The sequence below is a fragment of the Onychostoma macrolepis genome, chromosome 17 (genome assembly GCF_012432095.1).
Source record: "Onychostoma macrolepis isolate SWU-2019 chromosome 17, ASM1243209v1, whole genome shotgun sequence".
NCBI classification, from domain to species: Eukaryota; Metazoa; Chordata; class Actinopteri; order Cypriniformes; family Cyprinidae; genus Onychostoma; species Onychostoma macrolepis.
The window spans coordinates 20447841-20465520 of NC_081171.1; positions in this window are offsets into that span (position 1 = coordinate 20447841).

A 17680-nucleotide genomic window follows, 5' to 3' on the forward strand; every position below is an offset into this window, starting at 1 on the left:
TTGTTGTAATTTTTCATTAATTTTGCTCTTCCGTCCACTTCTTTCTTTTCTCCATGCTCAGTGTGACACACAACACAAAGGTTGAGTCAACTTTTCTCCATTTTAACTGGTTGCAAGTGTGATTACTATATTGCCCACACCTCTTACTTGCCACAGGTGTGTCTAAATACAAATTACAGGAGCATCACATGCTTGAAAGTAATTATTTCTTACAATTTTGACAAGGTGCCAATAATTTGTCCAGTCCATTTTTGAGTTCTGTGTGAAATTTTATCAAGTTTGACTTTTCTTCTCTGTTTTTTTGTGTTGTCGCAGTGCAAACAGAAACAATAAGCACGTGAATACCAAAACATTTGCAATTGGAACAATTTTCTGAGAGAAGTGTTGCATTTATAGATATATATATATATATATATATATATACACACAAGCAAAATATTCAGAATCTGTTTTTTTTTTTTTTTTTTTTTTTTTTTTATGCGTCCATGTTTCAATACATTCCGTGATGCATGCACTTTTGCTTCAGAATTTGGTTATTAGGACCTCTGAAGGCACCATAACGTTGCTTTACCTATACCTAAGTTAAGGCTGCTATGTGCCTACCCAAATTTCTGAGTAAAGATGTCATACAGAATAAAGCCAGACTAAATTATGCCTGCTCTGACCCCCCTCAGTCCCTAGTATTAAAGTATACAGTAGTAATACTGTCTTGTACAGTAGTAAAACAGTCTGCCAAAAGATACCTAAATGCCACTTCAGGAGCACTTCTATGCCATCGTTGCTGTGTAAATTTGGCAATATGTTGCTGTCTAGAATTTGGAACAGCTTTCAAATATGGAGCCAAATTTGACAACAAAGGTGGCACAGAAGCACTTTTGAAGTTGCATTTATACAGACTGTTTAATGCTGCTCAGAGGTGGCATGAATGCATGAACAGTTGTAGCTGTAAACTTTGATACCAGGGATGATGTGGTTCAGAGCAGGCCTAATTAAATCAGCTTTTATGCAGCATTGCATCCGTACGCTGAATTTTGAGTAGGCACAGAGCAGCCTTAACTTGACTGTGTAAAGATGCCTTATGATGTCTTAAAATGCAGCTCACTAGGGTTTGATAGAGAACTGATTCACCTCTGAGCCGTGCTCACCACCAAAACCACACACTTTCTTTCTCCACTTTAATCTCTTTTTAAGCAGTTTGTTGTTGGCTGACAATAGGTTTTGTTTGTATGTGTGTGTTTGGGGGTGGGAAGCATAAATCTCAACTTTGTTAGGTGTTATCAGCACAACTCCTCTTTTGTCCTCCCCTGCTCCATCACTCTGCAATCTCTGCATTTATTATCAAAGCACAGCAGATAAGAACAAACACAGAGCAGTTTGTCGCCACCTGACACGGTTTCCATTGGAGGAGATGAGAGGAATACTTATCTTGTGGGCTAGATGAGATAAAAAAAGAGAATATTCCTAGAGAAGATCAATAATGGTTATTCAGTCCCGAGTTCTACCATTGAAAGCAATGACACTGTCCCAAGCCACTGCTGGGATATTGATTTCAATTTATTTTTAACTTAGTGATGGATATGGGACAAGCTGATAGAAAGGTATTGGTTGGATAATTACTAACATCTATTAATTGGAGGATGAGATGGAGCACTCAGTTTTTATTTAGCATAACAGCAAATCCAGATGGCCCAGTCAATATGATGCAATTTAGCTGCTCTCACAGATGTTTGTTGGATTAAAGAAAAAGTTGCTTGAGATATTTACTTTTTAAAGGAGACTAGAAGTAAAAATAAAAATCAGGATCTTGTGCCATTTTATCACAGCTTATTATGACATATACTATTGTTTAAAAGTTTGACTTTTAATGGATGTGAAATGTCTAACGCTCACCAAAGCTGAAATTATTTGATCAAAAATACAGCAAAACAGTAATATTGTGAAATATTATTTCAATTCAAAAGAAACTGATTTCTGTTTTATTTATTTTAAATGTAATTTATTCCTGTGATAGCAAAGCTGAATTTTTCAGCAAACATTAATCCAATTTTCAGTGTCACATAATTCTTCAGAAATCAAGATAATATGCTGATTTGGTGCTCAAGAAACATTTATTATCATTATTATTATTATCAATGTTGATACTTTTTACTTTTTAAGGGATTTTTTAGGATTGGTCAATTTAATATGCCCATCCTAAATAAAAAGTATCCTAAAATAAAATAAAATAAAATAAAATAAAATAAAATAAAATAAAATAAAATAAAATAAAATAAAATAAAATAAAATAAAATAAAATAAAATAAAATAAAATAAAATAAAATAAAATAAAATAAAATAATGAAATGAAATGAAATGAAATGAAATGAAATGAAATGTAATGAAATAAATAAAAAAATAATAATAATAAATGACAAATGAATTTGAAAGGCTGCAATGTTGTATTACAGACAATATTTTACTTACAAAGTTGAGGAACTTAATTATCTAAAATAAAATGATACATCTGAATTTTAAAGATTCTTAATATTCTTGTTTACGGATTTCTTTTAGGATAAATCATATACCATGCACCTACACGAAAATTCACAATTCCTTGCTCGACAGATTAACTATTTGTTTGTTCTTTTTGTGATGTATTTGGGCAGGTGAGTAGAGGAGCAGCAACAGATGGTGTTTATGAAGATAATCACCGACAGCCTCATCTGAATGCGTGTCAGACCAACACTTGCTTTTTGTGGAGAGAGAAACAGGTAACCATGACTGCTTTGACTGCAGTACATCAGGGACTTGGATAATCACTCCACCCCCAGCATCATTTTGCATCAGTCAGATAGACAGAGTGAAGCAATCGAGGAGCGATTGGTTCTTGAATGCGAGCATACAGTCACGCCATTAAAAATAGAAGGTAAAGATCTGCCCTTCAGGAGCGCAACTATCAAACACCTGCCTGTCAAGCAGCTAATCTCCTCGCCTCATTGGCTTTGCTCGGCTGTTAATAATTCAGTAACTGAAAGATTAATTGTTGCTCATTCAATTAACTTAGCCTCTTTTTAGTAGTTTTATCATTCTAGTAAATGCAAATGCACTCCATGACTGAGGGGCAAAATGTGCTGCATGCTGAGTTCAATGCAGTCTGTCACAAACAAGTTCCTTGCAGTACTGATGACAGAGCAATGAGTTCATGAATTTGTTTTGTCTAGAAATTTAAGAATTCATTATATCTTAAATGCATTTGTTAGCATTTGTTTTTTACACATTAACCCTAAAAAGTCTCTCTCAATATATCACCATGTTAAACTTTCAGCAACACAATGAAGATCTAATATACAACATTTGGGTTGATATTCCCTTAAGTTTACATGTTAAAGTTTGACTTATTCATAACCTGTTCTTGCGAACTGTTCGATTTTGTAAACATTCTACAGCATATACATAGAATCTGTTACTCTATGATACAGCTACATCCCTCAGAACCCAATTAAATTCTGACATGAATACATTAGAGTGAAGCTCATGAAAACATGCCCTGGTCACATTTAACCCCAAAATCAAAAGAAAAAAAATATGCATAATTATATTTGCATAAACAGAGAAAAGAGGCCTATTTTTAGGACCATTAAAAAAAATTTTTTCATTGTGACATTATTTGCATGACAATTAGCATGATTTCTCCCCTCAAATTCCCAATACTGTAACGTGTGCAGACATTTTATTTCTGCATTTATTAATTAATGTATTTATTATAATTCTCATTATTTTAAAGGTGATTCTCATTCGATACAATTTACTGTAATACAGTTATTTTTATATTATATTTGGCTTGATTGAATCTGGCTAAATTGGTAATACAACCAATATTACCATTAATTAATTATATAATATTTATATAGCTTTTTATTTCTTTCTTTTGACGTCAAGATATATAAGATATTCTGGACATATTCATGTGCCCAATAATTCTTATTTTTGGACATATTCTAAAGAGTTTGTGAAGGTATAATTGCAGTAATACACTCTGAATACATCAGGATTCATAAAAGCTAATTGTAATGCATTTTTTTAAATATAATTCCATATATACTTAGAGGTGTTTTTCATTAGATTCAATTTACTGCAATACAATTATTTTTACATACATTTGATTTGATTGAGTCCGCATAATTTGTCAGTACAACAAATAGTATGATATTTAAATATTTACACCATTTCTTATTTTGTTCTTTTAAATTTGGGATGAATTATGTTCCTTACATATTCATGTTCCCATTAATTCTTCTTATTGTACATATTCTTAAGAATTGTGAGGGTTTAATTGCAGTAAAACACTCCAAACACATCAGGATTAATAAAGCTAATTGTAATGCATGTTTTTATTTATTTTTATGATTGCCATCATTCTTAAAGGTTATTCTCATTAGATTCAATTTATTCTAATACAATTATTTTCATATTATATTTGATTTGATTAAAGCTGCATAAATTGGCAGTACAGCAAATATTACAATGATGTTTACATACATTGAAAAAGACACTTTGAAAATGATGGGAACATTGTAATATGGAAACACACGCTGTGTGCTGTATGTTTTAGCATGCCTTGCTCGTCTTCAGTGCTTTAGGAATAAAGTATGCATGTTTACGATGACCTGTCAACAACACATCAGTGGCCTTTTCTGCTACCAGACAACACCCTGGGATTTTTGAGAGCAAACTTCATTTTCTTACACAGTTTGACAGCGTAATCACTTGATTGAATAAAATCTCACTTCACTGTGGGAGATGCATAAAATAAGGCACTTCGGCTCTCTTTCCTCCCCCTCACCTATATGCAGCAGACCCAGTGCAGCCTGAGCACCGAGGTTTTTTAGGTTTGGGCTTATTCGCTTTGGGTATTAAGTTCCAAATTCTATCCAGCTGGAGAAGGGAAACCAACTCATCTACCTCCCTTGGTTCCCCCTAAATAACATTAAAAATATCCCACACCACTCCCTGCCTCCACTCACACACTATTCAGGGCTTAAGGAATCGTCCATCCTGGATGGTAAAAAGATTTGGAGGTCATACGGCTTGTACGGCTCTCATAGAGACTGAAAGTGCCAATGAAAGAATGAAAGAAAGAGACTGAACGAGGGGGAACGAGAAAGCATGGAAAAACAAGGGGATAGATTGCAGGCAGGCAGGTGCAATCCACACGCATACGAGGTGGCGATTAGGGAGCGTGGGGCCCTGTGTGGGGCGAGGGGAACATCTGTGCCTGTACCAGCCCACACAAAAGAGGCGGAGGGCCTCTCCACTCTCTCCGTTCCCAAAGACCAGCCAGGCCTTCTCCAAATAGGCCAGTCTCAATCACACAGACTAATTTAGAGCACTCAGCCCCACAGCTCATTAGCATCTGAAAAACTGCAAGGCAGAGTGCATCATGGGTAGCTCAACAATATGCTACATTTGACTATATATGCTGTGTCAAGTCCTCTTTTTCTCAGTCTGTGGTTTATTTCATTATGAAAAAAGAAACACTTTGCAGAATTTGGTCATTATGTACATCACGACACATTTCCACAAGTATTAACATTGTAAATATGTAAATATTTTCTTGTTTTTTTAATGAAATATACATTTACTACACTATATTTTGTGTAATATTACCTTGGCATTAAATTACAGAAAACTGGTTAACGCTCATGCTTGAGTGTTTCTAATACAAATTCACCACTATAGACGTTTAACTATGAAGACTTCCACTTCCACCCTGTAAATGTGAAAAGAGTCCATTATCTAGTAGTAATAGTAGTAATAAATAGTAATACAAACTATATTATTTGGAAAAAAGAATGCATTGCTATTATTAAATACTATTATTAATTATTAATAATAATAATAATACTATGACTATTATTATTCTGCTTATTATTCATTAAAGGAGTCATATGACAATGCTAAAAATAACATTATTTTGTGTATTTGGTGTAATGCAATGCGTTTACGCAATTTAAGTTTCAAAAAACACATTATTTTCCACATACCGTACATTATCGTTGCTCCTCTCCTCCGCCTTTCTGAAACGCGCCGATTTTTACAAAGCTCATTGTTCTGAAATGCGTGGTGTGCTCTGATTGGCCAGCTATCCAGTGCAGTGTGATTGGCTGAATACCTCAAGCATGTGACGGAAATGTTATGCCCCTTGCCATATTTGGAATCACACAGTGTCTCCACGTCCTGGCGGTGGTGGCAACAATACTACAACGAGAATAAAAGTTACGCCATCTTTCTTTGCTTATGCATTTGGGCGGTGTTATGCAAGTTTTCCAACACAGTGACGTAGATTTGTGGGGGCGTGTTTGAATGAGGCATTTAGGAGGTGTGGTGGAGTCTTAACTTTTAGGAAGAATATATCTTTGGGTTTGAGACTTTAATCTTTGCAACTTTACCGATCTTATGTATGCATGAACAGCTTGTAACACTCCAAAAAGAAAGGAAAACCTGATATCATCATATGACCCCTTTAATGTTTTAATGTGTTTTTGGCATATTGCTTTTGCTACTGCATTATTACTTTGTATAGCCAAAAGGAAGGTCACAAAAGATTGTGTGCAACTGTAATTTTACCACATTTGAGAGTAAAGGGGTTTCACATTGTGCCTTAAAACACCCTTACCATGGTAAAATCACTATAACACATGGGCTCAGTTGCTGATTAATGTCAATATCAACATTAAACTTCTCTGAGCATCACGCATTGTATAGGTGTTACGTTCCTGAATTAATCAGCATTTTTGAAAGAATCGGTTGAGTGAATGGTTCAAATGACTCACTCGTAAAGGCAGTTACTTGTCGCCACCTACTGGTATAACCTGCAGAGAGAGTCACTGAAGATCCCCACCACTATTGACTGACTGTCTCTGTTGGGATGCTCAAACACACACAAATGGAGTGATACAAACAGTGAAAAGTCCCAGTGCTGTTGGATTATAGTCAGTGATAAGCCTACTGTTGACACAATGCTCATCCAATCAGATTCAAAGACTGGAACTAACTGTTATGAATGGACGGATAGATAGATTTATCTTAAATGTCTAAAATGTTATCTTAAATGTACATTTTTTATTCAGAGATTGTGTTTGCTCAATTTTCTCCTTGAATATATGGTGTGTTGGGGGATTCTGGTGTGTATCACATTTAAAACCAGGGTCCCTTGTGGAAAACTCTGGGAAATAGATAGATCTGATAATCAGTACTGATATATGATGAGAAACACTCAACATAACCAGTGCAGTCCACTCGGTTTTTGACGTTGAGGTAGATATGTGCAGACATAACAATGCATTATGCATACAGTATATCTATGGTAATGTGTTCCAAGGGAGAAAGGTTTGTGTGAATAGAGGATGAATTCTCTTCAATATATGTGACCCTTAACAGTAACTAAAACATTAAAAAGCTCTTTCAAGCTACTGTCACCAGAGCACAAAAACAAACACACATGTAATGACAATCTCAGTCCTTTATCATAAAACATTCATTTACATCATTTATGTAACATAATGTTACACTATGTATAAACTAACATAATATTTGCATGAGAGCCAGTGAGAAAGTGTGTATATACAGTAGCGAAGCTAACATAATGCTGAACTGTTAATGATGGGACATGCTAACAGCTAAAGCTAAGTTAAAAGACTTAGATCTCACAGTATTGACATTTCCGCTTTTCTTTGTCTGTTGGCGTGATGCAAACATATCTCACAAAACACACTGTTATGACCCCAGATCTCCCCCATCATATTCATGGTGGGTTTCTGTGTCCGTCTTTTATTTTCTCTTGCTCGCTCTCAAAATGTGAGCGTGTGTGTGTGTTCTCCAAAATATCGATATAAGCTGGGCCTAATCCTTCCACTCTGACGGCTTCAATGACAGAGGCACAGCATCAGATAAGAGGTCATTGAACTGAAGCCGCCATCCCTTCATTCTGAATGAATGGGGTGCAGAGAGAGTGCACCTTCAGCATGAGCCACACTGCTCTGCTCATAATGAAAACCTAATGCATTTTGGATCCTACGGCTGACTCTTATGGGAATGTTGAGCTATGATATTGTACAGTGACATACACTGCTATAATTCGTACATCAATTGGAAACTGGCGAAAAATGAAAACATTTTCAGTGCCCATATAAACCCCCACAATGCAACACATTTTTTAGTATGATAGACTATGGGATAAATTATTTTGTGATCCGTGTCTCGCAGATAAATGGAAATTACTGGAGACTGAAGCTTTGTTCTGATTCAGTGTTCACTGCTTGTTTGAAATGCCCTGTGACATCATCAAACACAGATAACAATTAAATATTCCAGATTACAGTATTCATGTAAATAAGTACAAACGACCATACTCTTACACATTTAATGTAAATAATACATACAATAAATGTACTATACATTAAATATAGTTTACAATAAATTTATTGTATATTTTTAAAATGCATACTGTAAATATATATTTTATATACTGTATAGTACAATACAATACAGAAGTACATTTAGTGTTTTTAATAATTTACAGTGGTGGCCAAATTTTTTAGAACACTAGTATTTTCACCAGCCCAAAATGGTTTTAAGTCAGTTGTCAGTTGCATCTTTTGCTGTAGTGTGTCAGTAGGAAATATCAGTTTACATTTCCAAACATTAATTTTGCCATTAATTGTAATAATCCAGTGAGATTATTGTTTGCACAAGGAGTCTGACAACAGCCAGAGATCTGATCTGATCATCTTCCAGTCTGTCTGGAAACACATGAACAAACTGAGGCCGACTAAATCCAGAAGAACTGTGGCAACGTCTCCAAGATGCTTCAAGAGACCTACCTGCAAAGCTACCTGATAAACTATGCGCAAGTGCACCAAGGGCAAAACCTGCTTTAAACACAAAGGATGGTCACACTAAATGTTGATTTAATTTAGTTAATAGAAGTTCATTGAGAAAAAAAAAATCTATTTATGACATTATATTTGACAGCATCCTCATTTTACAGCATTTTTTACACAAGTGCCTAAAACTTGTAACAGTACTGTAGCTTTGCAGGTAGGTTTCTTGAAGCATCTTAGAGACATTGCCACAGTTCTTCTGGATTTAGTCGGTCTCAGTTTGTTCTGTTTCTTCATGTCATTCCAGACAGACTGGATGATGATGATCAGATCAGATCTCTGGCTGTTGTCAGACTCTTTGTGCAAACAAATATTTCACTGGATTATTACAATTAATGACAAAATGAATGTTTGGAAATGTAAACTGATATTTCCTACTGACACTACACTACAGGAAAATATGGAAATAACTGATTTCCAACCAATTTTTAGCTGGTTAAAATACTAGTGTTATAATCATTTTGGCCACCACTGTACATTAATAATCTTTTATTTTATTGTGCAATTTTAAAAATGTACAATTAACAAAAAAATACAATTAATAAATGTATCTTGTGCTCACCAAAAATATATTAAAAACAGTTAAATTACAATGTAAAATAAATTAAATTAATAATTAATAAATAAATAAATCACTCAATCAATCAATCAATAGAAATATTTTGTAACAATGTAAATGTCTTCACTGTAATTACTGTTACTTTTGATCAAATTGAATGCATCCTGGCTGAATAAAAGTATTGTTAGTATTTTTAATAGCAGTGTATGATTAAATTAAAATAAAATAATATACATTACAAGTCACGTACAATGTTTAAAAATTCCAGCAACCCTACATAGGACTGTTGACTTTTGAGAAATGCAGAAATTAAACGTGAAAATAATTGTGATTAGGTTCATTTATAAAATGAGTCTTGAAACTGTGATACATCTGATGTGCTATGAACTTGTGTAAAATTGCCTAATAACCACTCCTGAGGAATTTAATAAAATAAAGATGATGTAATACTTAGGTGGTAGACAACGGCTGGTAAATCTGGTCAAATACCATGCAAAATCAACTTTACTGAGTACTATGGGACAACAGGAATGTATTGTGAGCATGCAAAGACTGTGTAAAAATGCAGATATCAATTTAAACTCTCAATGTTTTTGTAAATCAGCTCTGCAAGACATGGCAGCTTTCATCAGTTTTAAAACAGCAGGAGATCATGATTTTTCCGTAACAAGCGCAGGCAAACCTACTGAGTTTAAGGGAAACAAGTGAGGGGTATGTCTTCAGAAATCTGATGAAAGAGTCACTTTTTTGGCATTTCCTGCAGCTAATTCCACTGGGATGACATCAAAAGTTTAGTCATAACATTATGGATGTGGCATGAGGCATAGCTGAAATATGCAGATGATATCATTTGGTTGTGGTTGCGAGAACCCTTACTGGGAAACATCATTTGATTTACTCATGCATGGTGTCACTCGGCATGGAGTTTCACAACAAGGAACTCGGTCATGCGCTCCTTGAATGAGCGTCTGTTGCTAGGCAATTACTGGAATCAAGAGACAGGATTTGTAAGGGGAAAGCGTGTTTACCTTAGTATAGAACTTTTAAACAAAGCATGCCGCTTTGAACATTCCACTCATTATTGTTTATAAAAGTTCATCTGGATCAGCTTCAGACTGATTTGTAGTGCATCTGAATTACATCAACACCCAACTAAACAAAAAGAGCAGTACAGGAACTTGAAGGCAACATTTTGTCACAATTAGAGAGTATTAAAACATGTAAATCAATAAATTAATAAATAAATAACAGAGGCACTACATAATATTAATGTAGAGAACATTTAATGGTGTACACTTAAAGGGTTAGTTCACCCCAAAATTACAATTCTGTCATTAATTACTCACCCTCATGTCGTTCCAAACCCCAAGACGTTTGTTCATCTTCGGAACACAAATTAAGATATTTTTGATGGAATCTGAGAGCTTTCTGACCCTGCATAGACAGCAACGCAACTGAAATATCCCCAGGTCCAGAAACGTAGTAAGGACATCGATGAAACAGTCTATGTGACATCAGTGGCTCAACTTCAACTTTGCGAAGCTACGAGAATACTTTTTGTGCGCAAAGAAAACAAAAATAAAGACTTTATTCAACAATTCTCCATTTTGGAGAGCATCACAACGTATACGCGCACACTTCACCCTATCTGATTTATCTGATTTTTTTTCTTTCTTACAAGAACATACTTAAGGCCCGAAATTTTCGTATGGGTTTTTTCATTTATTTCATTTTCGTCATCCTTTACTATCAAAATGCTTGCTACGGAATGCGAAAATGCAGAAAATCGAACCTGATCCGAATTTTTTATGACGGATGAATGTTTCGGAGGCAGTGTGTAAACGTGATTGACACAACATGAGGTTGTGTTTATTTTTTAACGTGCGAAGATTTTGGACCTTTGACCTTTATTCTCATCTTAAAATCTATTCTGTGTTCCATAAAAATATTATTGAATATATAGAAATATTGCATTGAAAATGGAGTGAAAAGGTGGGTGGTTTTGTATGTCACGCTTTGGTAAATGCGTTTTTCACCAACCCAAGATAATTCAAAATGCAGTTGGTGGGCCAAACTTTTAAATCCCCTTTATCTTTCTAGTTCAAGTAAATGGGTGAATGTTGTATGACTATTTGTGCTGATAGAGGCAATCAGAAGGAGCTAGCTTGAGTGAGATGGATGTTTTAGTTTGGGCGACAGCACAAGGCACAGAAAAGGCAGCTTGGCTTTGGACGTGCAATCACTCAGCTGAGACTTTACTTACAGATCAATACATTCAAGCTGGAGGTCATCAGAGGTATTGCTGTTAGCCTGACCGCAAATGCAACACAGTCGAAGGGAGGCAACAACAAGTAGTCTATCCACCCCAGGTGATCTACAGTCCAATTTCTTTTTCCTCACAGTAGCTCATCATATGGGTGGTCTAATAGAATGTGACACTCATTTAAAGATCAGCCCTTTTGTTTGCTAAATGTGTGCTCAGTAATTTTTCCCTTTAAATGTATACACTCACATTAGGTCCATATCCAATTGTTAGACACTTTCATTCGCTGAATAAATGGCTGACGGTGAATGCTACATTTCTACGCAACACCAGTAACTGAAATTGTTTGCTTTTGCATCTGAACCATTACACTTTTTAGACCTTTAAACTATTTGCTTTTGAATCTTAAAACCTGGAAACGAGTTAGATTTTTTAACTCCATTTTCATTGTCCAAAAATCAGTGGGTTTTTTGAATGGGTTTTTCGTTAAACGCAAAAAAAATAGCTTTGTTTTTCTATTGTTTTCATATTTGCTGAAGATAATGATTGAAAATAGGATGTAGGCATTGTACATAATCAACCAACTGTGACGTGCAAGAAAGTGGGATTTACAGAGCCAAAGCAATGCAATTACACATACCTATAATATATGAGGACTGTAAAGAGTCAATCAATAGGAAAACAAAACCTAAACCTGGATATTTTAGGCAATTTAGAAATTCCAGCCAGGACATAGAGGACATATGGCCACCCAACTCACCATGGTGTAGTTCATTTATAGCCTAATTTTAGTTTTTAATTTCTGCTGATTGTATTTAGGCTTTAAAATGCATAGATGTTGTGCTCGCTATATTGATAGACAAATATTGAATAATCATACACTTTTATTGGTCACAGAGTTTATATTCTGCAATTATCCAAAAGCCAGTGGAAAAATCCTACTGGCTTTTTATCAATGGAACCAGAGTAATGCTAACTTCACATTTTGCCTTCAAAAATAATCTACTGGAATTCTTTCAAAAATAAAGTTAAACACTAAGCATGCAGAAATTGTGAAACTTGTAAAACAGACTTTTTTTATTTTATTTTTATTTTATTTTATTTTATTTTATTTTTTATTTTTTATTTTTTATTTTTATTTTTTGAGGAAGAAAGAACAAATAATCCTGTGACCACAAATGACAAGCAGTTTTTGAAATAGATGGAAGGAGAACAAATAATTTCCCACAAATAAAAACCTAAAGTTGCATCTCTTTACAAATGCAGTCTATGGTGTGCAGAAAATAACTAAACATGTAAACATGAGGGGAAGTCCTCTGTTTTTTATTATTGTTATTTTTATCTTGTATTCAGCACAATAACAGCCTGATATTGCTTTTGGCAGCATTTTCGTTTCCCTTCCCTACTCTACATCCACTGTGCCGTTTTGTTAGCTTGGAGATATAACGCTGACAGCATGGCCCGCCTGCACCTCATTCTGCATATTTTCTAGCTTCACTAATTAATAGGAAAGCCTGGGATTACAGGAATGATAGATGGCACAGTTTTGCAGCAGAACTCCTGTTGTAAATAGAAGTGGTTCCAAAACCCTCGGGGAAGATGGAAAAGTAGGGTAACATCCAATTTGATCTTTCCAAAAAATCCTCCTGTTTCCAAGTAGAAAAATGATACAAGAGAATGATTCCAAAACACATATTCACATACTCAAAAGAACACATGATAACTCAAAGTCTAACAATGTTTTATGTATATACATAATTTCATGTAGCATGACCGGAAACCCTGTGTGCATTCAAATAAATCTATCTGATAACACCCATATCACAGAAGTGCGTTTCTCTCTTTGTTTCAAGCTGTTCAGATGTGGGAACCAGAAATTCACTGTCTTTTATTCTGGGCACAAACCTTTCTTTCATGATCCAGGCAGCAGTGGAAGGTCTTGACCCCACTTCCACAGCCCTCGTCTCCTCAATACCTGACGCTTGGCTTGCCTCGGCGTGGATTATTGCAACACTCCATGCAGGCACTTTGATGTAATAACTATGTGCAACTTGAAGGCAGAATGAAATCTCACCTGATGGAACACAGAATAGACAGACAGATGCATGGAACGTTTCAGCATCATGACAATACCTGCAACCATCATGCAATAGCCGCTTGCTTTGTTTACAGAAAATAGCAGATCGTGCAAAGCGTGATTTTCATTTCTTTTGGTCTTTGTTGTAGGACAGCTCTCAAAACAACAAAGTAATTGAGTGTGGTTTTTCATGCTGAACATGTTTAATTCACTTAATCATGCAGTTAAGAAAAATCATGGATGAATCCAATCATGGCAAACCATATTTCTAACTATCAGGATGTGCCACCAATGCTATACTGACGCTGGGTAGTAACTGATTACATGTAATCTGGATAACGTAACCAGATTCCAAATATCAAGTACTCGTAATTAGATTATATTACATTTTATAATGCTCATAATTAGATTACAATTACTTTTTTATGGATTACACAATTACATATTATTCACACAATAGCATAATTTATTAAGTCTCCCTTATTCCTATTATTCCTTTCTAAAATCCCTATTGTTTGTCATACCATTTAGCTTTGACTGTATTCACAATACTGAATGGTCATGTAAATGCAACAAAAATGATTTTGCAATCTGTTCTAAACCGCTCAAGCAACTAGACCATGTATGAAAAACGTGATTCCCAAATTTTTTTTTTTTTTTTTTCAGTCAAACCCCTTTCACATGAAATATTTAAAATATCTCTAAGGAAGTTAAAATTTCAACAATTTAACACATTCGCATGTTTACAGTTCGTGTAATTGTCACATTAATGTGCAGGTAATATTTTTATAGTGAAGCGTTAAAGTGTTTAGATCATTTATTTTACATTTTTTGTGATTTAATTATTAGCTTTTTATCAACTCATAAACCCACTGCAGTTCTTACATTATTCCTAGTTTGGGAAACCCTGGTTTAATGAATGTTTAATACATATGATGATGTTGATATCAAAATATATAATATATTTTCTTTCTCTTTGCTTTTTTGTAGCAATATGGTAAGTTTAATGACAAGTTTAAAACAATTTAGATTTTTTTTAAAAAGTAATCTAAAAAGTGGTCAAAATGAGTAACAGATTACATTACTAATGTCACGAACCCGGTTCGTGGCCTTCCATCTGATTGCCACCAGAGGTCACCCTTCCATCATATTGACTCTCTCACTACACAGACTGTTTCACATTATCTTGCACTACAATCCCCATCAGCCATTGCACTGACGACACACACAGCTGATTGCACTGATCACACTGCTGATTGCACTGATAACACACCTTACATAAACCATTGACTTCCTCTTCGCCGAGTATTGTATATCGTTTATCACTCTCCAAGCGATAGCTACTCTACGGAGCCCAGTTTGTTGTTGTTGTTGTTGTTGTTGTTGTTGTTGTTGTTGTTGTTGTTGTTGTTGTTGTTGTCGTCGTCGTCGTCGTGGTCATAGTCTTGCCTTGTGTGTTTTCTAGTGTTTTGATTCTTGCCCGTGTTTCCTGGATTTACCCTTTGCCTTCCCTTTCGGACTCTGTTTGCACCTCTCTTGGACTACTGCTCATGTACCTGGATTATCTCTCTGCCTTACCCTATTGGTTATCGTTCGCCGATCGTCGACCCACGCTTGCCCTAGGACTACTCTTTGTCTTGTCCCTGCCATACCTGTTTACCGTTGTTTGACCCTGCCTGTGATTTGACTATGTATATTAATAAAAGTTTGCCTTTGGATCCGCTTGCCTCTCGTCTCATTGGCTCCGTTACAACTAACAGCAGTCAGTTTTCAACATGTAATTTGTAATCAGTAATGGTAATGGACTATAATTTGTAAGTAATCTACCCAGCTCTGGTTATGGGCAAGGATGGGAATAAGGGCGTTAAAAATGGCTTTATTTATTTATTTTTTTCAGTAACGAGTAATTAAACGTGCAGAATTGACACGCTACATGCCATGTCACTCTGCAGCCCAAGACTGGTTACCCACGGAAGCTAAGCAGGGGTGAGCCTGGTCAGTACCTGGATGGGAGACCTCCTGGGAAAACTAGGTTGCTGCTGGAAGAGGTGTTAGTGAGGCCAGCAGGGGGTGCTCACCCTGTGGTCTGTGTGGGTCCTAGAGCCCCAGTATAGTGATGGGGACACTGTACTGTAAAAAGCACCGTCCTTCGGATGAGACGTTAAACCGACGTCCTGACTCTCTGTGGTCATTAAAAATCCCAGGATGTCTTTCAAAAAGAGTAGAGGTGTAACCTCGGCATCCTGGCCAAATTTGCCCATTGGCCTCTGACCATCATAGCCTCCTAACAATCCCCAAATCTGCTGATTGGCTTCATCACTCTGTCTCCTCTCCACCATTAAGCTGGTGTGTGGTGGGTGTTCTGGCACACTATGGTTGCCGTCGCATCATCCAGGTGGATGCTGCACACTGGTGATGGATGAGGAGACCCCCACAATGTAAAGCGCTTTGAGTGCCTAGAAAAGCGCTATATAAATGTAAGGAATAATTATTATTATTATTATTACATGTAAACGATATTCTTTGTTGTATTTTCCTGTCAAAATAACGGAGTTCCTTTTGGAATTCTTCAGCTTTTAAGAACTGTCGGATTCTCTGGTAGTGGGCGGAACTAATACACAAACAACAATCTCACTGGCTGGCGCTCACCTATTAGTTTTGTTATCTTATCAATTTTTTTCCATTTTTTCATAGAAACACTATGTGACAAACAATATCTTAAGCACCACCACCAGTCCTAAGTTCAGTCAACATGACAAATATGCATTCATACTTGGTTATTCTAATTACTAAAGTTCTATCATCAGTGTCAATGCTAAGTGTCAATAGATAAATAGTGTAGATTAATGTACAATGTTTTATAATAATAATTGATTCTATTTAGTGTCCATTTCATTCATTTAGCATATGTAATAATATCGGAGGCATCCAAGTTATTTGACATTTGAACTTTTTTTTTTAAAAGTAACACAATAGTTACTTTCCCTGGTAATACTTTTATAATGATGTAACTCAGTTACTGTACTAGTAACTATAACTAATTACTTTTTTAAAGTAAAGTGCCCAACACTGGTTATGGGTTACTAGTTGTTTCAGCATTGAGCACTATGATTGAAATAGCCAATGTAAACTTTAGAATCGGCTAGGTTGGGGTTTGTTATTAACTGGTTTGAGGGGAAAAGATCTCATAATATTTCATGATAAAATACTTAATGGTAAGCAAATCCTTGGTTAGCCCCTGCCGGCAGCTACATACCCTTTTTAAGCATGCATGTATTAGCATCCAGCCACCAGGACTTTGGCCATCTTATGAACTTACAATTATACAATAAATTAGTGGGTTTACTGAAGGGAAAAGGAAATGAAATGAAGAAGGCAAGAAAAAAGCAAAGGCGTTCTGATCATTTCTTCTGAAGCACTTGATCTACTTTGAGACCAGTGTTTTTCTTTTGTCTAAAAAACCACATCACAGGTGATACAGAGCAAGTCCACATGTCTCTGTGTGCCTTTGGAGGTTTCCAGGACTAAATAATATTTGACTTTTCTTCTGTGGAAACTTCTAATAGAGGTAATTCTTCAGTCAACCTCATTGGAGCCAAGAATAAACCCTGGCTTTGGTTTATTGATCCCTTACAACTATCAATACAGTAAATTAGGTAATTTTGTTCGGAAATGCACAAAGAGGGTTGTGTTGTCTTTAACAACTTCATCTTTACAGCATGCAATTAATGTTAGCTGTCCTAGCAGGCTACACTTACACACCCTGATCTGTTGTGAGTGTCTAAGTGTCACTTACTGATGGACCAGATTTAGCTGATGGCGGCTACAAACAATTGGACAAACACAAAGTCTGAATACGA